The sequence below is a fragment of the Festucalex cinctus genome, chromosome 6 (assembly GCF_051991245.1).
Source record: "Festucalex cinctus isolate MCC-2025b chromosome 6, RoL_Fcin_1.0, whole genome shotgun sequence".
Taxonomy (NCBI): domain Eukaryota; kingdom Metazoa; phylum Chordata; class Actinopteri; order Syngnathiformes; family Syngnathidae; genus Festucalex; species Festucalex cinctus.
Window position 1 is genome coordinate 30,678,252 of NC_135416.1, and position 21,382 is coordinate 30,699,633.

At 43.2% G+C, this 21,382-nt stretch overlaps 1 long non-coding RNA gene across 1 annotated transcript; it reads right to left on the reverse strand.

Annotated features, from left to right (window-relative positions):
* Positions 1 to 20,331: 20,331 nt before the first annotated feature.
* On the reverse strand, positions 20,332 to 20,681 carry LOC144021353 (uncharacterized). The gene is made up of 2 exons (XR_013284110.1): positions 20,534 to 20,681; positions 20,332 to 20,457 (listed from the first exon to the last, which is right to left on the reverse strand). It is a non-coding gene; the product is annotated as an uncharacterized LOC144021353 (long non-coding RNA).
* Between the last annotated feature and the right edge of the window lie 701 nt (positions 20,682 to 21,382).

The following is a 21,382-nucleotide window of genomic DNA, read 5'->3' on the forward strand; positions in this document are numbered from 1 at the left end:
AAACTCATGAAACTTTGCAAACACATCAGACTTGTCATGAACATGAATTTTCAGAGATTTATTGTGCAATTTGCAATAAATAGCGCCCTCTAGACATTTTTATGAAGCATTTCCGATTGTATGATTATGCTAGACCTACAAAAAAGTATTATGTAGCCATTTGCCAAACCAAAGAGGAAGTCCGCTATTTTGATTTTATTTTGGGAATTATACATCATTTTTGGCCTCTTTCATTAAACTTTGCACAGACAAGGCATGGAAAAAACTAACATTTTAAATGGTCCTTGTTCCATGTAACAGTACCCCAACGTGCCAGTACCCTGACGTGCAAGTAACCCAACGTTGTGCTCAATAGCGCCCTCTATGCATTTTTATGGAGCATTTCCAATTGTATGATTCAAGCGATACACAACAAAAGATGACTTGACCAAGATTTATGAAAACTGGGAGGCATACCTATTAGCTTAAGACCTACAAAAGGTATTCTGTAGCCGTATGCTAAACCTAAAAGGAAGTCCACCATTTTGAATGTATTTTGGGAATTGCACACCATATTTTGCGTTTTGATTAAACTTTGCACACACAAGGCTTGTCAAAAACATTTTAGATGGTCCTTGTCCTATTTTACAGTACCCCAACGTGCCAGTACCCCGACGTGCAAGTACCCCAACGTGGCCCGGGTTGCGAGGGCCCTTTATAGCTGCTCGCAGCTCTAGTTATTCTTCTTCTTCTTCTTCTTCTCCGTAAACGATCGCATTTTTGAGGGCCTAAACATTTACGAAAACTCACCAAACTTTGCAGTCTCTTCGGGCCCGGCGAAAAATGTGATATTATGTAGTTGTCATAACAACGCGACTCTATAGCGCCACCTAGCGTAGAAAAATAAAAACCAATCCCGGCCCGTTTGAGCTAGAGCTACGAAAATTGGCAGGCACGTGGAGCACTACGAGACGCACAAAAAAGTCAGTGGAAGCCATTTCCTAAAATGTACAGGAAGTGAGCTATGAATTTTTTAATGTCCAATTTTGGCCTATTTTGGCACATTCACTGTGGTCATACTTTTTCCCCCTATGCAAACATTTTTCATCCCATTGACTTTAAACTTGGCATTTATCATCTCAAGACTTAAGAGAAAAACTAGGCAAAAAATCTTGCATTTTCGAAATACTATATGACGGGGGCGGGGCATCAAATATTGCCTTTAAAATTTCATTTGTCCAGAAAGAGCAAATGCTGAATAACTCCCATGTACAAGCTCCAAAAAATCTCAAACTTCTCAGGCAACGTAATAGTCACGGCCTGAAAACACCTATATGAAAAAATTCAGTTATACATATAGCGCCACCTAGTGGTTACAATAAATGTCATACTTTACGTTTTTAGCTACTGTGCTGAGCTCGTTGAAGGGATCCAGTTGAAAATTGGTCAGAAAAGCCTTAAGATGTTGATGATGCCCCACACCGAATATTGTAACTTTTCGCCAAAGGGCGTGGCCGCTACGGTGACGCAAAGTCTGAAGATTTTTCGTGACAATAAAAGCTGCATGAACTTGACCGAGATGATCCTATCTTCTCAAAATTTCACACATTTGATGAGAGTCCAGCCCTAAAGACATCTACGAACTTATATTTCATCTAACTGATAGCGCCACCTAAATTTCTTACGAATTTTCTTGTACATTTTTCTCCAAACACGTTAACTGGACCAACCTCATATTTGCTCAGATGGGGGTTTCGGCCTTCATGATGTCACAACACGAAGTTTGTGAGTTTTCGCGAATCGCTGTGGGCGTGGCTAAGCACTGTTCGCCAAGAAAACAACGCTAGTTTTGATGGTCTAAACATGCGCAGAAACTCATGAAACTTGGCACACACATCTGGCCTGGCAAAATGAGCAATATTTTATCATGTATTGTCCTATTTTTACAAAAATGACTCAATAGCGCCCCCTAGAAATTTTTAACGAAGCAGCCCCGATTGTACGTTTAAGCAAGATCTACGAAAATTTTTAGGTGTATGAGGGAGTCCATGACCTACAAAAAAGTCTCTTGGACCCATGTGCTAAAATGAACAGGAAGTGAGCTATGAATTTTTGAATGTCCCATTTTTGACGATTTTTGCACATTTTCAGGGGGCATACTTTTGCCCACTTCTCCTACACATTTCATCCGACTGACTTTAGACTTGACCTGGACCATGTCAAGACCTGAGCCAACTACAGGCAGAAAAATCTTGACTTTTGGAAATACTATATGATGAGGGCGGGGCATCAAATTTTGTGTTTCGCACTGAAAAAGGATATGCTTAATAACTCCCCGGTACATGCTCCAAAAAATCCCAAACTTGACATGTATGTTTATAGTCAAAGCCTGAAGGTATCTCTATGACAAAATTCAGTTATATATGCAGCGCCACCTAGCCCTTCAGGCGTGAAAAAAAAATACCCCACATACGGTATTTTGTACAAAAAATGTCAACTCATTCTAAGTGTGATAACTCCCATGTTCAAGCTCCAAAAAATCTCAAACTTCTCAGGCAACGTAATAGTCACGGCCTGAAAGCATCTATATGATAAAATTCAGTTATACATATAGCGCCACCTAGTGGTAACAATAAATGTCATACTTTACGTTTTTAGCTACTGTGCCGAGCTCGTTGAAGGGATCCAGTTGAAAATTGGTCAGAAAAGCCTTAAGATGTTGATCATGCCTCACACCGAATATTGTAACTTTTCGCCAAAGGGCGTGGCCGCTACGGTGACGCAAAGTCCGAAAATTTTTCGTGACAATAAAAGCTGCATGAACTTGACCGAGATGATCCTATCTTCTCAAAATTTCACACATTTGATGAGAGTCCAGCCCTTAAGACATCTACGAACTTATATTTCATCTTACTGATAGCGCCACCTAGTGGCAATTTTTTTTCTTACGAATTTTCTTGTACATTTTTCTCCAAACACGTTAACTGGACCAACCTCATATTTGCTCAGATGAGGGTTTCGGCCTTCATGATGTCACAACACGAAGTTTGTGAGTTTTCGCGAATCGCTGTGGGCGTGGCTAAGCACTGTTCGCCAAGAAAACAACGCCAGTTTTGAGGGTCTAAACATGCGCAGAAACTCATGAAACTTGGCACACACATCTGGCCTGGTAAAATGAACAATATTTTATTGTTGACCTGGACCATGTCAAGACCTGAGCCAACTACAGGCAGAAAAATCTTGACTTTTGGAAATACTATATGATGAGGGCGGGGCATCAAATTTTGTGTTTCGCACTGAAAAAGGATATGCTTAATAACTCCCCGGTACATGCTCCAAAAAATCCCAAACTTGACATGTATGTTTATAGTCAAAGCCTGAAGGTATCTCTATGACAAAATTCAGTTATATATGCAGCGCCACCTAGCCCTTCAGGCGTGAAAAAAAAATACCCCACATACGGTATTTTGTACAAAAAATGTCAACTCATTCTAAGTGTGATAACTCCCATGTTCAAGCTCCAAAAAATCTCAAACTTCTCAGGCAACGTAATAGTCACGGCCTGAAAGCATCTATATGATAAAATTCAGTTATACATATAGCGCCACCTAGTGGTAACAATAAATGTCATACTTTACGTTTTTAGCTACTGTGCCGAGCTCGTTGAAGGGATCCAGTTGAAAATTGGTCAGAAAAGCCTTAAGATGTTGATCATGCCTCACACCGAATATTGTAACTTTTCGCCAAAGGGCGTGGCCGCTACGGTGACGCAAAGTCCGAAAATTTTTCGTGACAATAAAAGCTGCATGAACTTGACCGAGATGATCCTATCTTCTCAAAATTTCACACATTTGATGAGAGTCCAGCCCTTAAGACATCTACGAACTTATATTTCATCTTACTGATAGCGCCACCTAGTGGCAATTTTTTTTCTTACGAATTTTCTTGTACATTTTTCTCCAAACACGTTAACTGGACCAACCTCATATTTGCTCAGATGAGGGTTTCGGCCTTCATGATGTCACAACACGAAGTTTGTGAGTTTTCGCGAATCGCTGTGGGCGTGGCTAAGCACTGTTCGCCAAGAAAACAACGCCAGTTTTGAGGGTCTAAACATGCGCAGAAACTCATGAAACTTGGCACACACATCTGGCCTGGTAAAATGAACAATATTTTATTGTTGATTGTACTATTTTTACAAAAATGACTCAATAGCGCCCCCTAGAAATTTTTAACGAAGCAGCCCCGATTCTACGTTTAAGCAAGATCTACGAAAATTTTTACGTGTATGAGGGAGCCAAAGACCTACAAAAAAGTCTCTTGGACCCATATGCTAAAATGAACAGGAAGTGAGGTACGAATTTTTGAATGTCCCATTTTTGACGATTTTTGCACATTTTCAGGGGGCATACTTTTGCCCACTTCTCCTACATGTTTTATCCGACTGACTTATGACTTGACCTGGACCATGCCAAGACCTGAGCCAACAACAGACGGAAAAATCTTGACTTTTGGAAATACTATATGATGAGCGCGGGGCATCAAAATTTGTGTTTCGCACTGAAAAAGGATATGCTTAATAACTCCCCGATACATGCTCCAAAAAAATCCCAAACTTGACATGTATGTTTATCGTCAAGGCCTGAAGGTATCTCTATGACAACATTCAGTTATATATGCAGCGCCACCTCGCCCTTGAGGCAAAACAAAAAAATACCCCACATACGGTATTTTGTACAAAAAATGTAAACTCATTCTAAGTGTGATAACTAAGTCATTTATGAATATTCTTTTACTTTCCACCACTCAAAATGTTCACTGGCATTAGACTTATCCAAACATGTACTTTTTTATTTATTTTTGATAGCCTCTAATGGACATTAAAAGCAATATCGTGAATGAAGGATATGCTTAATAACTCCACGGTACATGCTCCAAAAAAATCCCACACTTGACATGTATGTTTAGAGTCAAGGCTTGAAGGTATCCCTATGACAACATTCCATTATATATACAGCGCCACCTAGCCCTAGAGGCATAAAAAAAAATACACCAACTTAACGGTATTTTTACAAAAAAAAAAAAAATCCACATGTCAAGGTTTATCATGCCATTTTCAAAGAAATTCTGCTTCCAATGTGCCGTACCTAAACTTGCCAGTACCCCAACGTGCCAGTACCCCAACGTGCAAGTACCCCAACGTGCAAGTACCCCAACGTGGCCCGGGCTGCGAGGGCCCTTTATAGCTGCTCGCAGCTCTAGTTAGGGCCCGAGCAGCTACCGCTGCGAGGTCCCTATTGTTTTTCGATCGGATTATTATTATTATTATTATTATTATTATTCTTCTTTTTCTCCGTAAACGATCACGATTTTGGGTACCTAAACATTTACGAAAACTCACCAAACTTTGCACACTCCTCAGGCCCGGCGAAAAATTTGATATTATGATGTCGTCATAACAACGCGACTCTATAGCGCCCCCTAGCATAGAAAAATAAAAACCAAGCCCGGCATGTTTGAGATAGAGCAACAAAAATTGGCAGGCACGTGTAGCACCCCGAGACGCACAAAAAAGTCTATTGGGACCATGTAGCTAAAATGTACAGGAAGTGAGCTATGAATTTTTTAATGTCCAATTTTGGCCTATTTTGGCACATTCACTGTGGTCATGCTTTTTCCCCCTTTGCAAACATTTTTCATCCAATTGACTTCAAACTTGGCATTTATCATCTCAAGACCTGAGAGAACAACTGGGGAAAAAATCTTGCCTTTTCGAAATACTATATGACGGGGGCGGGGCATCAAATATTGCCTTTAAAATTTCATTTGTCCAGAAAGAGCAAATGCTTAATAACTCCCATGTTCAAGCTCCAAAAAATCTCAAACTTATCAGGCAACTTAATAGTCACGGCCTGAAAACATCTATATGATAAAATTCAGTTATCCATGTAGCGCCACCTAGTGGTAACAATAATTGTCATACTTTACGTTTTTAGCTACTGTGCTGAGCTCGTTGAAGGGATCCAGTTGAAAATTGGTCAGAAAAGCCTTAAGATGTTGATCATGCCCCACACCGAATATTGTAACTTTTCGCCAAAGGGCGTGGCCGCTACGGTGCCGCAAAGTCTGAAGATTTCTCGTGACAACAAAAGCTGCATTAACTTGACCGAGATGATGCTATCTTCTCAAAATTGTACACAATTGATGAGAGTCCAGCCCTAAAGACATCTACAAACTTATATTTCATCTTACTGATAGCGCCACCTACTGGCAATTTTTTTTCTTCAATGTTTTTCTCCAAACACGTTAACTGGACCAACCTCATATTTGCTCAGATGAGGGTGTCGGCCTTCATGCTGTCACAACACGAAGTTTGTGAGTTTTCGCGAGTCGCTGTGGGCGTGGCCAAGCGCTGTTCGCCAAGAAAACAACGCCAATTTTGAGGGCCTAAACTGGCACAGAAACACACGAAACTTGGCACACACAGCTGGCCTGGCAAAATGAGCAATTTTTTATCGGCGATTGTGCTATTTTTACAAAAATGACTCAATAGCGCCCCCTAGAAATCTTTAACGAAACAGCCCCAGTTGTACGTTTAAGCAAGAACGACGAATATTTTTAGGTGTATGAGGGAGCCCAAGACCTACAAAAAAGTCTCTTGTACCCATATGCTAAAATGAACAGGAAGTGAGCTACGAATTTTTGAATGTCCCATTTTTGACGATTTTTGCACATTCACAGGGGGCAGACTTTTGCCCACTTCTCCTACACGTTTCATCCGACTGAGTTAAGACTTGGCCTGGACCATGTCAAGACCTGAGCCAACGACAGGGGGAAAATTTTTGACTTTTCAAAATACTATATGATGAGGGCGGGGCATAAAAATTTGTGTTTCGCAATGAAAAAGGATATGCTTGATAACTCCCCGGTACATGCTCCAAAAAATCCCAAACTTGACATGTATGTTTATCGTCAAGGCCTGAAGTTATCTCTATGACAACATTCAGTTATATATGCAGCGCCACCTAGCCCTTGAGGCATAAAAAAAAAATACCCCACATACGGTATTTTGTACAAAAAATGTAAACTCATTCTAAGTGTGATAACTAAGTCATTTATGAATATTCTTTTAGTTTCCACCACTCAAAATGTTCACTGGCATCAGACTTATCCAAACATATATATATTTTTATTTATTTTTGATAGCCTTTATGGACATTAAAAGCAATATCGTGAATGAAGGATATGCTTAATAACTCCACGGTACATGCTCCAAAAAAAAATCCCACACTTGACATGTATGCTTATAATCAAGGCCTGAAGGTATCTCTATGACAACATTCAGTTATAAATACAGCGCCACCTAGCCCTTGAGGCATATATATATATATATATATATATATATATATAAAAACTCACATACGGTGTTTTGTACAAAAAATGTACACTCATTCTAAGTGTGATAACTAAGTCATTTATGAATATTCTTTTAGTTTCCACCACTCAAATTGTTCACTGGCTACACACCGATCCAAACGTATGTACGTTTCCATTTTGTTTTATTCATTTTTGATTGCCCCTTTGGACAATAAAAGTAACATTGTGCAATGAGTACAACGAGCGATGATGTGTATATACACTTTTACAAAAAATACCAATCAGGGCAACTCATTGCCTAAAAATAAAAAAGGACGCTGATTTTTGCAGGTCTTAACAACCACCAAAACCCGTTGAGCTTGACACACACTGGCAAAAAAAAATATTCTACATGTAAACGTTTATTATGCCATTTTCAAAGAAATTTTGCATCCAATATGCCAGTACCCCAACGTGCAAGGACCCCAACGTGGCCCGGGCTGCGAGGGCCCTTTATAGCTGCTCGCAGCTCTAGTTAGGGCCCGAGCAGCTACCGCTGCGAGGTCCCTATTGTTTTTCGATCGGATTATTATTATTATTATTATTATTATTATTCTTTTTCTCCGTAAACGATCACGATTTTGGGTACCTAAACATTTACGAAAACTCACCAAACTTTGCACACTCCTCAGGCCCGGCGAAAAATTTGATATTATGAAGTCGTCATAACAACGCGACTCTATAGCGCCCCCTAGCATAGAAAAATAAAAACCAAGCCCGGCATGTTTGAGCTAGAGCAACGAAAATTGGCAGGCACGTGTAGCACCCCGAGACGCACAAAAAAGTCTATTGGGACCATGTAGCTAAAATGTACAGGAAGTGAGCTATGAATTTTTTAATGTCCAATTTTGGCCTATTTTGGCACATTCACTGTGGTCATGCTTTTTCCCCCTTTGCAAACATTTTTCATCCAATTGACTTCAAACTTGGCATTTATCATCTCAAGACCTGAGAGAACAACTGGGGAAAAAATCTTGCCTTTTCGAAATACTATATGACGGGGGCGGGGCATCAAATATTGCCTTTAAAATTTCATTTGTCCAGAAAGAGCAAATGCTTAATAACTCCCATGTTCAAGCTCCAAAAAATCTCAAACTTATCAGGCAACTTAATAGTCACGGCCTGAAAACATCTATATGATAAAATTCAGTTATCCATGTAGCGCCACCTAGTGGTAACAATAATTGTCATACTTTACGTTTTTAGCTACTGTGCTGAGCTCGTTGAAGGGATCCAGTTGAAAATTGGTCAGAAAAGCCTTAAGATGTTGATAATGCCCCACACCGAATATTGTAACTTTTCGCCAAAGGGCGTGGCCGCTACGGTGCCGCAAAGTCTGAAGATTTCTCGTGACAACAAAAGCTGCATTAACTTGACCGAGATGATGCTATCTTCTCAAAATTTTACACAATTGATGAGAGTCCAGCCCGAAAGACATCTACAAACTTATATTTCATCTTACTGATAGCGCCACCTACTGGCAATTTTTTTTCTTACGATTTTTCTTCAATGTTTTTCTCCAACCATGTTAACTGGACCTACCTCATATTTGCTCAGATGAGGGTGTCGGCCTTCATGCTGTCACAACACGAAGTTTGTGAGTTTTCGCGAGTCGCTGTGGGCGTGGCTAAGCACTGTTCGCCAAGAAAACAACGCCAGTTTTGAGGGTCTAAACATGCGCAGAAACTCATGAAACTTGGCACACACATCTGGCCTGGTAAAATGAACAATATTTTATTGTTGATTGTGCTATTTATACAAAAATGACTCAATAGCGCCCCCTAGAAATTTTTAACGAAGCAGCCCCGATTGTACGTTTAAGCAAGATCTACGAAAATTTTTACGTGTATGAGGGAGCCAAAGACCTACAAAAAAGACTCTTGGACCCATATGCTAAAATGAACAGGAAGTGAGCTACGAATTTTTGAATGTCCCATTTTTTACGATTTTTGCACATTTTCAGAGGGCATACTTTTGCCCACTTCTCCTACACGTTTTATCCGACTGACTTATGACTTGACCTGGACCATGCCAAGACCTGAGCCAACAACAGACGGAAAAATCTTGACTTTTGGAAATACTATATGATGAGGGCGGGGCATCAAAATTTGTGTTTCGCACTGAAAAAGGATATGCTTAATAACTCCCCGATACATGCTCCAAAAAATCCCAAACTTGACATGTATGTTTATCGTCAAGGCCTGAAGGTATCTCTATGACAACATTCAGTTATATATGCAGCGCCACCTAGCCCTTGAGGCATGAAAAAAAAATACCCCACTTACGGTATTTTGTACAAAAAATGTAAACTCATTCTAAGTGTGATAACTAAGTCATTTAGGAATATTCTTTTACCTTCCACCACTCAAAATATTCACTGGCATCAGACCTAACCAAACATACATATTTTTGTTATTTAGTTTTATGTATTTTTGATAGCCTCTATGGACATTAAAAGCAATATGGTGAATGAAGGCTATGCTTAATAACTCCCAGGTACATGCTCCAAAAAATCCCATATTTGAAATGTATATTTAGAGTCAAGGCCTGAAGGTATCTCTATGACAAAATTCAGTTATAAATACAGCGCCACCTAGTCCTTGAGGCATAAAAAAAAATGCCTCACTTATGGTATTTTTGCAAAAATTGTAAACTCATTGTAAGTGTGATAACTAAGTCATTTATGAATATTCTTTTACTTTCCACCACTCAATATGTTCACTGGTATCAGACCGATCCAAACATACGTATTTTTTATTTAGTTTTTTTTTTTTTTTTTATCGCCCCTATGGACAATAATAGCAACATTGTGCAATGAGTACGAGCGATGATGTGTGTATATATACTTTTACGAAAAATACCAATCAGAGCAACTCATTGCCTAAAAATAAAAAAAAGACGCTGATTTTTGCAGATCTTAACAATCACCAAAACCCATTGAGCTTGACACACTCATCACACCTGGCAAAAAAAAAAAAAAAGTCCACATGTTTATCATGCCATTTTCAAAGAAATTCTGCTTCCAATGTGCCAGTACCCCAATGTGCAAGTTCCCCAACGTGCAAGTACCCCAACGTGGCCCGGGCTGCGAGGGCCCTTTATAGCTGCTCGCAGCTCTAGTTATTATTCTTCTTCTTCTTCTTCTTCTTCTTCTTCTTTATTCTCCGCAAACGATCCCGATTTTGGGTACCTAAACATTCACGAAAACTCACCAAACTTTGCACACTCCTCAGGCCCGGCGAAAAATTTGATATTATGAAGTCGTCATAACAACGCGACTCTATAGCGCCCCCTAGCGTAGAAAAATAAAAACCAAGCCCGGCACGTTTGAGCTAGAGCAACAAAAATTGGCAGGCACGTGTAGCACCCCGAGACGCACAAAAAAGTCTATTGGGACCATGTAGCTAAAATGTACAGGAAATGAGCTATGAATTTTTTAATGTCCAATTTTGGCCTATTTTGGCACATTCACTGTGGTCATGCTTTTTCCCCCTTTGCAAACATTTTTCATCCAATTGACTTCAAACTTGGCATTTATCATCTCAAGACCTGAGAGAATAACTGGGCAAAAAGTCTTGCCTTTTCGAAATACTATATGATGGGGGCGGGGCATCAAATATTGCCTTTAAAATTTCATTTGTCCAGAAAGAGCAAATGCTTAATAACTCCCATGTTCAAGCTCCAAAAAATCTCAAACTTCTCAGGCAATGTAATAGTCACGGCCTGAAAACATCTATATGATAAAATTTTGTCATACATATAGCGCCACCTAGTGGTAACAATAAATGTCATACTTTACGTTTTTAGCTACTGCGCTGAGCTCGTTGAAGGGATCCAGTTGAAAATTGGTCAGAAAAGCCTTAAGATGTTGATCATGCCCCACACCGAATATTGTAACTTTTCACCAAAGGGCGTGGCCGCTACGGTGCCGCAAATTCTAAAGATTTTTCGTGACAATAAAAGCTGCATTAACTTGACCGAGATGATCCTATCTTCTCAAAATTTCACACATTTGATGAGAGTCCAGCCCTAAAGACATCTATGAACTTATATTTCATCTTACTGATAGCGCCACCTAGTGGCAATTTTTTTTCTTACGAATTTTCTTCTACGTTTTTCTCCAAACACGTTAACTGGACCTACCTCATATTTGCTCAGATGAGGGTTTCGGCCTTCACGGTGTCACAACACGAAGTTTGTGAGTTTTCGCGAATTGCTGTGGGCGTGGCTAAGCGCTGTTCGCCAAGAAAACAACACCAGTTTTGAGGGTCTAAACATGCACAGAAACTCATGAAACTTGGCACACACATCTGGCCTGGTACAATGAGCAATATTTTATTGTTGATTGTGCTATTTTAAAAAAAAAGAATCAATAGCGCCCCCTAGAAATTTTTAACGAAGCAGCCCCGGTTGTACGTTTAAGCAAGAATGACGAATATTTTTAGGTGTATGAGGGAGCCCAAGACCTACATAAAAGTCTCTTGGACCCATATGCTAAAATGAACAGGAAGTGAGCTACGAATTTTTGAATGTCCCTTTTTTGATGATTTTTGCACATTTACAGGGGGCATACTTTTGCCCACTTCTTCTCCACGTTTCATCCGACTGAGTTAAGACTTGACCTGGACCATGTCAAGACCTGAGCCAACGACAGGGGGAAAAATTTTGACTTTTCGAAATACTATATGATGAGGGCGGGGCATCAAAATTTGTGTTTCGCAATGAAAAAGGATATGCTTGATAACTCCCCGGTACATGCTCCAAAAAATCCCAAACTTGACATGTATGTTTATCGTCAAGGCCTGAAGTTATCTCTATGACAACATTCAGTTATATATGCAGCGCCACCTAGTCCTTGAGGCATAAAAAAAAAAATACCCCACATACGGTATTTTGTACAAAAAATGTAAACTCATTCTAAGTGTGATAACTAAGTCATTTATGAATATTCTTTTAATTTCCACCACTCAAAATGTTCACTGGCATCAGACTTATCCAAACATATATATATTTTTATTTATTTTTGATAGCCTCTGTGGACATTAAAAGCAATATCGTGAATGAAGGATATGCTTAATAACTCCACGGTACATGCTCCAAAAAAAATCCCACACTTGACATGTATGCTTATAATCAAGGCCTGAAGGTATTTCTATGACAACATTCAGTTATAAATACAGCGCCACTTAGCCCTTGAGGCATAAAAAAAAAAAAAAACATATACGGTATTTTGTACAAAAAATGTAAACTCATTCTAAGTGTGATAACTAAGTCATTTATGAATATTCTTTTAGTTTCCACCACTCAAATTGTTTACTGGCTTCACACCGATCCAAACGTATGTACGTTTCCATTTTGTTTTATTCATTTTTGATTGCCCCTTTGGACAATAAAAGTAACATTGTGCAATGAGTACAACAAGCGATGATGTGTATATAGACTTTTACAAAAAATACCAATCAGGGCAACTAATTGCCTAAAAATAAAAAAGGACGCTGATTTTTGCAGGTCTTAACAATCACCAAAACCTGTTGAGCTTGACACACACTGGCAAAAAAAATATTCTACATGTAAACGTTTATTGTGCCATTTTCAAAGAAATTTTGCTTCCAATATGCCAGTACCCCAACGTGCCAGTACCCTAACGTGCAAGTACCCCAACGTGCAAGGACCCCAACGTGGCCCGGGCTGCGAGGGCCCTTTATAGCTGCTCGCAGCTCTAGTTATTATTAGGGCCCGAGCAGCGACCGCTGCGAGGTCCCTATTGTTCCTGAAGGAATTCTTATTAGGGCCCGAGCAGCGGCGGCGGCGGTGCCGCTGCGAGGCCCTATTGTTTTTGTAGGAATTCTTCTTATTATTCTTCTTTTTCTTCTCCGCAAACAATCGCATTTTTGAGACACTAAACGTGAACGAAAACTCACCAAACTTTACACGCACATCAGGCCTGGCGAAAAATTTGATATTTTAAAGTCGCCATACATGATAACAGAAAAATGGCTCCTTAGCGCCCCCTACATAGGTTAAACGGATCCCTGTCCCGCTACGATTGTCCGACGGCTATGAAAATTGTGTGGCACCTGTAGCACATCCCAATGAACAAAAACCTCTTTGAAGTGTGTACCCTAAAATAGACAGAAAGTGAGGTATGAGTATTTAAATGTCCAATTTTTGCCAATTTTTGCACATTTACAGGGGTCATACATTTGCCCGCTTCTCCTACACGGTTAACCCGATTGACTTCAAACTTGGGATGTACCATCTCAACACCTGGGACAACATCATTGTGAAAAATGAAAAGTTTTTGATATACTATATGACGGTGGCGGCGCATCAAATTTAGAGTTTAAAAATTCTTACTTCACGAAGCATTGCCGGTTGTACGTTTAATCTAGAGCTACGAAAATTGGTACACATATGTAACAGGCTATGACCTACAAAAAACTCTTTTTGAAGCATATGCTAAACCTGACAGGAAGTCGACCATTTTGATTTATTTTGGAACGTGTTGCCATTTTTTTGGCCATTTCATTGGGGTCTTATTTTAACGAACTCCTCCTACAGTGTTTATCCGATCATCTTCAAACTTGGTGTGATTCATCTTAAGATGTTGAAGATGAAAAGTTATTGAAAGCTTTGTATTTCGTCGCACACTGTTGTCATGGCATGCACTGTTTTTAAAGGAAAAAAAATATCCTTAAAGAAGCATTCCCATTTGTACGAAGCAGCTAGAGCTACGAAAATTTGTAGACATATGTAACAGCCCAAGATGTACAAAAAAGTCTCTTGGTGCCCTGTGCTAAACCCAACAGGAAGTCCCCCAGGGGCCGGGCATCACATTTTGAGCTAAAAAACTCCTCTTTAACAAAGCATACCCGGCTGTACGTTTCACATAGAGTTACCAAAATTTGTAGAGGTATATAACAGCCCTCGAGGTACAAAAAACTCTTTTTGAACCATATGCTAAACCTAACAGGACGTCCGCCATTTTGATTTACTTTGGAATGTGTTGCCATTTTTTTTGGCCATTTCATAGGGGTCATATTTTAACAAACTCCTCCTACAGAGTTTATCCGATCATCTTCAAACTTGGTGTGATTCATCTTAAGATGTTGAAAATGAAAAGTGATTGAAAGTTTTTTATTTCGTCACACGCTGTTGTCGTGGCATGCACTTTTTGCAAAGGAAAAAAAATCTTATTAATGAAGCATTCCCAGTTGTACGAAGCAGCTAGAGCGACGAAAAATTGTAGACATATGTAACAGTCCAGGATGTACAAAAAAGTCTCTTGGTGCCATGTGCTAAACGCAACAGGAAGTCCCGTAGGGGCCGGGCATCACATTTTGAGCTAAAAAAAAAAACTCCTCTTTAACGAAGCATTACCGGTTGTACGTTTCACCTAGCGCTATGATAATTTGCAGGCATACATAAGAGCCCACGATGTACAAAAAAGTCTCTTGGAACAATGTGCTAAACCAAACAGGAAGTCTGCCATTTTGATTTATGATGGGATTTGTTGCCATTTTTTGTGGCCTTTTTCAGGGGTCATATTTTAACGAACCCCTCCTACAAAATTTATCCGACTGTCTTCAAACTTGGTGTGTTTCATCTTAAGATGTTTAAGATGCAAAGTAATCGAAAGTTTTTTATTTTGTAACACGCTGTTGCCATAGCAATGCATTGTTTGTCAAGTGCTGCTTTTTTTTTTTTATACACATGAAAACTCATGAAACTTTGCAAACACATCAGACTTGTCATGAACATGAATTTTCAGAGATTTATTGTGCAATTTGCAATAAATAGCGCCCTCTAGACATTTTTATGAAGCATTTCCGATTGTATGATTATGCTAGATTTTTAAAAATTAGGACAGAACCCTATCAGCCTAAGACCTACAAAAAAGTATTATGTAGCCATTTGCCAAACCAAAGAGGAAGTCCGCTATTTTGATTTTATTTTGGGAATTATACATCATTTTTGGCCTATTTCATTAAACTTTGCACAGACAAGGCATGGAAAAAACTAACATTTTAAATGGTCCTTGTTCCATGTAACAGTACCCCAACGTGCCAGTACCCTGACGTGCAAGTAACCCAACGTTGTGCTCAATAGCGCCCTCTATGCATTTTTATGGAGCATTACCTGTCACGGTTCCGGTGCGGGGTGGGGACCCAAATGCAGAAAAACAAAAGGAATGAGTTGGCAAAGTTTTATTGCAATAGTGGACGGCCAGAAAGTGGTTGCAGTCCGTTGGGTGCTGGGGGCTGGTTCTGGTAGGCGAGGCGTGTGTCAAGGTCAGGGTCTGCGGGCAGGACGACAGGCTGAAAAGGAGGACAGAAATGCGAGTCAGGAAAGGTAAGTAAAAGTTGATTTCAAGGTCTAGCTGGATGTACAAACTCGTTCAGGAGTTGTGACGATCTGGCGGTGTGGTGGAGTCAGAGGCTGGCTTAAGTAGGCTGCTGATTAACTGGACACACCTGCTGCTTTGACTCCAATGCACCACACCTGGAAGACACACGCACACTCAGCGGGCTGGGCCCGCAGGCCTGACAGTACCCCCTCCCCCACGAGCACCACCAGGTGCAGAACGGCCCAGGCGACCAGGATGGGCACGATGGAAGTCGCGGATCAGCGACTTGCACAGGACCTGGCGAGCAGGGATCCAGCTGCGCTCCTCTGGTCCGTAACCCTCCCAGTCTACTAAATACTGGAGGCCGCGACCGCGGCGACGAACGTCCAGGAGGCGGCGTACCGTGTAGGCGGGATGTCCATCAATCATGAGAGGAGCTGGCGGTGGCGGCACAGGTGGGGACAGAGGGCTAGATGAAACAGGTTTTATCTGAGAGACATGAAAAGTGGGGTGAACACGGAGAGAGGTTGGGATCTTGAGACGCACAGCACAGGGATTGATCACAGCCGCAATCTCAAAGGGGCCGATGAAACGAGGGGACAGCTTCTTGGATTCCGCCTTTAGCGGGAGGTTCCTCGTACTGAGCCACACCTTCTGGCCGACAGCATAGGAAGGTGCAGGAATGCGGCGACGGTTGGCGTGAACCTGTGTCCTGGCAGATGACCGGAGTAAGGTGAAGCGGGCTTGCCTCCAGACCCTGGAGCATAGGCGCATGTGGCTTTGCACAGATGGAACGGAGAGGTCAGGGACCTGAGAGGGAAACAGTGGTGGTTGGTAGCCCAGAGAACACTGAAAAGGGGACATACCTGAGGAGGCGTTGGGTAGGGAATTATGGGCGTACTCTACCCAAGCGAGCTGAGTGCTCCATGAAGCGGGATGGGACTGTGAGATGCAGCGGAGGGTGGTCTCCAGTTGCTGATTGGTACGTTCACATTGACCATTAGTTTGTGGATGGTAACCGGACGAGAGGCTCAGGCCAATGCCTAATGCAGCACAAAAGGCCCTCCAGACCTGTGAAGTGAACTGGGGCCCCCTGTCCGACACAATGTCAGAAGGGATGCCATGTAGACGGAAGACATGTTGGACTAACTGGTCAGCGGTTTCCTTGGCAGTTGGGAGCTTGGGAAGAGCAAGAAAGTGGGCTGCTTTGGAAAACCTGTCAACAATGGTGAGAACTACTGTGTTACCTCTTGACGGCGGAAGTCCGGTAACAAAGTCCAGGGCAATGTGGGACCACGGGCGTTTGGGAATAGGAAGCGGGTGGAGCAGGCCAGAGCTAGGTTTGGAGGAGGTTTTGTTCTGGGCACATACCGTGCATGCCGAGACGAACGAGCGGGTGTCCTCCTCCATCGTGGGCCACCAAAAATTTTGGCGGAGGAAGGTCAGCGTCCTGCGGATTCCCGGGTGGCAGGTAAGTCGCGAGGAGTGAGCCCACTGTAGAACCTGGGAACGGACAGGGTCAGGGACAAACAGGCGGTTCTGCGGAGCCCGGGGGGGTATAGTCAGTCCAACCTGGGCCCTCCTCACCAGGGCTTCAATTTCAAAAGTGACAGACCCAACAAAACAGGTGGAAGGCAGGATAGGGCCGGGATCTGACCTGGTGCCCTCTGCTGCAAACTGGCGGGATAGGGCATCCGGTTTTGTATTCTGAGACCCTGGGCGGTAGGACAGGGTGAATGCGAACCGATCAAAGAATAAGGCCCACCTGGCTTGACGTGAGCTTAGTCTCTTGGCAGAGCGGATGTACTCCAGGTTTTTGTGGTCTGTCCATACAACAAACGGCTGCTCGGCCCCTTCCAGGAGGTGTCTCCATTCCTCCAATGCCGCCTTCACCGCCAGGAGTTCCCGGTCACCAATTCCATAGTTCCTCTCGGCTGGAGAGAGCCTGCGGGAATAGAAGGCACACGGGTGGACCTTACCATCCTCCAGAGACCGCTGGGACAAAACCGCTCCGACCCCCACCTCCGAGGCATCCACCTCAACTATGAATTGCCTCTGCGGATCTGGATGGACAAGCACAGGAGCAGTGGTGAACATATGTTTGAGCCTGCTAAAGGCCAGGTCAGCCTCCTCAGACCACTTGAAGGGCACCACTGTGGACGTAAGGGCGGTAAGAGGAGCTGCGGCACGACTGTAGTCTTTGATGAATCGGCGATAGAAATTGGAAAAACCAAGGAAGCGTTGCAGCTCCTTCCTGGATGTGGGTCTGGGCCAATTGGTGACTGCAGTAGTTTTGGCAGGGTCCATTTGGAGCTGTCCCTCAGCAATTACGTAGCCCAAAAAGGTGGTTTTGGTTACATGGAACTCACACTTCTCAGCTTTCACAAAAAGCTTGTTTTCAAGGAGTCTCTGGAGTACATGGCGTACATGTCTTTTATGTTCAGAGTCCGAACTTGAGAAAATCAAGATGTCATCAAGGTACACAAAGACGAACTTCCCAATCATGTCACGCAAAACATCGTTGACCAGGGCCTGGAAGACAGCGGGGGCGTTCGTTAAGCCAAAAGGCATGACAAGATATTCGTAGTGCCCCCTATGTGTGTTGAATGCGGTCTTCCATTCATCACCCTGCCGAATTCGGACAAGATGGTAGGCCTGGCGCAAGTCCAACTTGGTAAAGATGGTGGCTCCATGAAGAGGTGAGAACGCTGAGTCCATCAGGGGTAGGGGATATTTGTTCTTTATGGTGATTTCATTCAGACCACGATAGTCAACACAAGGGCGGAGTGTCTTGTCCTTTTTGTCCACAAAGAAAAAACCAGCTCCCACTGGTGACGAGGAAGGCCGGATGATACCTGCTGCCAGTGATTCATTGATGTAAGAATCTGCTGCTTCTCTTTCCGGCCGTGAGATGTTGTAAAGCCGACTTCGTGGAAGTGGCGCTCCGGGCTGGAGGTCAATGGCGCAGTCGTATGGTCGGTGAGGGGGCAGAGAAGCAGCATGGTGTTTGCTGAACACCCGGGCAAGGTCATGGTACTCGGGAGGGACGCAGGACAGGTCGGGCAGTTCTTGTTTGTTTTGGCCACTGGGTGGCACAACGGCAGACAGTAAGCAATTCTTATGGCAATAATTGCTCCAGGAAATGATGTTGGGCACAGTCCAGTCAATGTGTGGGTTGTGCTGTTTGAGCCATGGCATGCCCAACACTATGGGAACTTGGAGGGAGTCAAATACATGTAGACTGATTACCTCTTGGTGATTACTCGAGAGCTTGAGTACAACTGGTACTGTTTGTTGTCTGACATGGGAGATCAGTGCACCGTTTAGGGCTGTGGCATCCAAAGGAGTGGTCAAGGTTTGCAGGTCTATAGCCATTTGTTCTACCAGTCGGTGATCAATTAGGTTCTCATCGGCTCCGGAGTCTACAAGGGCTGACACGGGCAGAGACATATTACCCCAGCAGAGGGTGGCAGAGAGCATAAAACGGTTAGAAGCAGGGGAACTCATAACGGGACTCACCAATACGTTCCCCATTACTGGTGAGTCAGTCCTTTTGGCCGGGAGGGGCACTGAGCGATGTAGTGGCCGCTGGCTCCACAGTACAGGCACAGGTTAGAGGAGCGTCTGCGCGCCCTCTCAAAGTCCGACAGACGAGCACGTCCCAGCTGCATAGGGACACTGCCAGTGTCTGGGGGCGGGTCAGAGGCGGAAACTGGAGCCAGTGGCATGGGAGATGGATCCGACAGTGATGGCCCAGCAGTGGGCGGAGTCTGCACTTTGGCACTGCGCTCTCTCTTGCGCTCCCGGAGGCGACAATCCAGCCTTATGGCCAAGTCAATGAGCAAGTCAAGACAGCTCGGATCATCCCTCGAGGCCAATTCATCCTTAATGTTTTCGTTTAATGCTGCCCGGAAGACCTCCTGGAGTGCCTCATCGTTAAAGTTGCTCTCAGCGGCGAGAGTCCTGAAAGACACCGAGAACTCTGCCACGCTACGAGCACCCTGTCGTAGCGACATGAGATGTCTTGCAGCCTCCCTCCCATGGACCGGGTGGTCGAAGACCTTCCTCATTTCCTGGGTAAAGCTGGAAAAGGAAGCGCAAGCAGGAGACTGTTTGTCCCACTCAGCAGTGGCCCATGCGAGAGCCGCGCCGCGGAGGCAGCCTATGAGGTAAGCAATTTTAGCGTGGTCAGAAGCATAGGACAGTGACTGCTGACTGAAGACTAGGGAACACTGGACTAGAAAAGGACGGCAAGCTCCTAAATCACCATCATAAGGGGCAGGCGTGGGCACGTACGGTTCTTTAACGATCTGGGGAGGAGGTGCAGTGGGCGGGGCAGGTGTAGCAGCGGATGATCCTTGTGTTTGAAAGGCCGCATGTTGCTGCTGGAGGGTCCTGAGGGCTTGCGAAAATTCACGTACCTGTCCAATCAAGAAGTTCAGGGCATTGTCATGTTGGTCCAAAAGCACACCTTGTCCGGTCAGGGTCTGACGAATGGAATTGTTCCCTGCTGGGTCCATAGCTGGCCAGATCGTGCTGTCGCGGTTCCGGTGCGGGGTGGGGACCCAAATGCAGAAAAACAAAAGGAATGAGTTGGCAAAGTTTTATTGCAATAGTGGACGGCCAGAAAGTGGTTGCAGTCCGTTGGGTGCTGGGGGCTGGTTCTGGTAGGCGAGGCGTGTGTCAAGGTCAGGGTCTGCGGGCAGGACGACAGGCTGAAAAGGAGGACAGAAATGCGAGTCAGGAAAGGTAAGTAAAAGTTGATTTCAAGGTCTAGCTGGATGTACAAACTCGTTCAGGAGTTGTGACGATCTGGCGGTGTGGTGGAGTCAGAGGCTGGCTTAAGTAGGCTGCTGATTAACTGGACACACCTGCTGCTTTGACTCCAATGCACCACACCTGGAAGACACACGCACACTCAGCGGGCTGGGCCCGCAGGCCTGACATTACCAATTGTATGATTCAAGCGATACACAACTAAAGATGACTTGACCTTGATTTGTAACTGGGAGGCATACCTATTAGCTTAAGACATACAAAAAGTATTCTGTAGCCGTATGCTAAACCTAAAAGGAAGTCCGCCATTTTGAATTTATTTGGGGAATTGCACACCATATTTTGCGTTTTGATTAAACTTTGCACACACAAGGCTTGTCAAAAACATTTTAATGGTCCTTGTCCTATTTGACAGTACCCCAACGTGCCAGTACCCCGACGTGCAAGTACCCCAACGTGGCCCAGGTTGCGAGGGCCCTTTATAGCTGCTCGCAGCTCTAGTTATTATTATTCTTCTTTTTCTTTGTTATTATTCTTTTCCGCAAACAACCACATTTTTGAGGCACTAAACATGAACGAAAACTCACCAAACTTTACACGCAGATCAGGCCTGGCGAAAAATTTGATATTTTAAAGTCGCCATACATGATAACAGAAAAATGGCTCTGTAGCGCCACCTACATAGGTTTAACGGATCCCTGTCCCGCTACGATTGTCCTATGGCTACGAAAATTGTGTGGCACCTGTAGCACATCCAGATGAACAAAAACCTCTTTGATATGTGTACCCTAAAATAGACAGGAAGTGAGGTATGAGTATTTGAATGTCCAATTTTGGCCCATTTTTGCACATTTACAGGGGTCA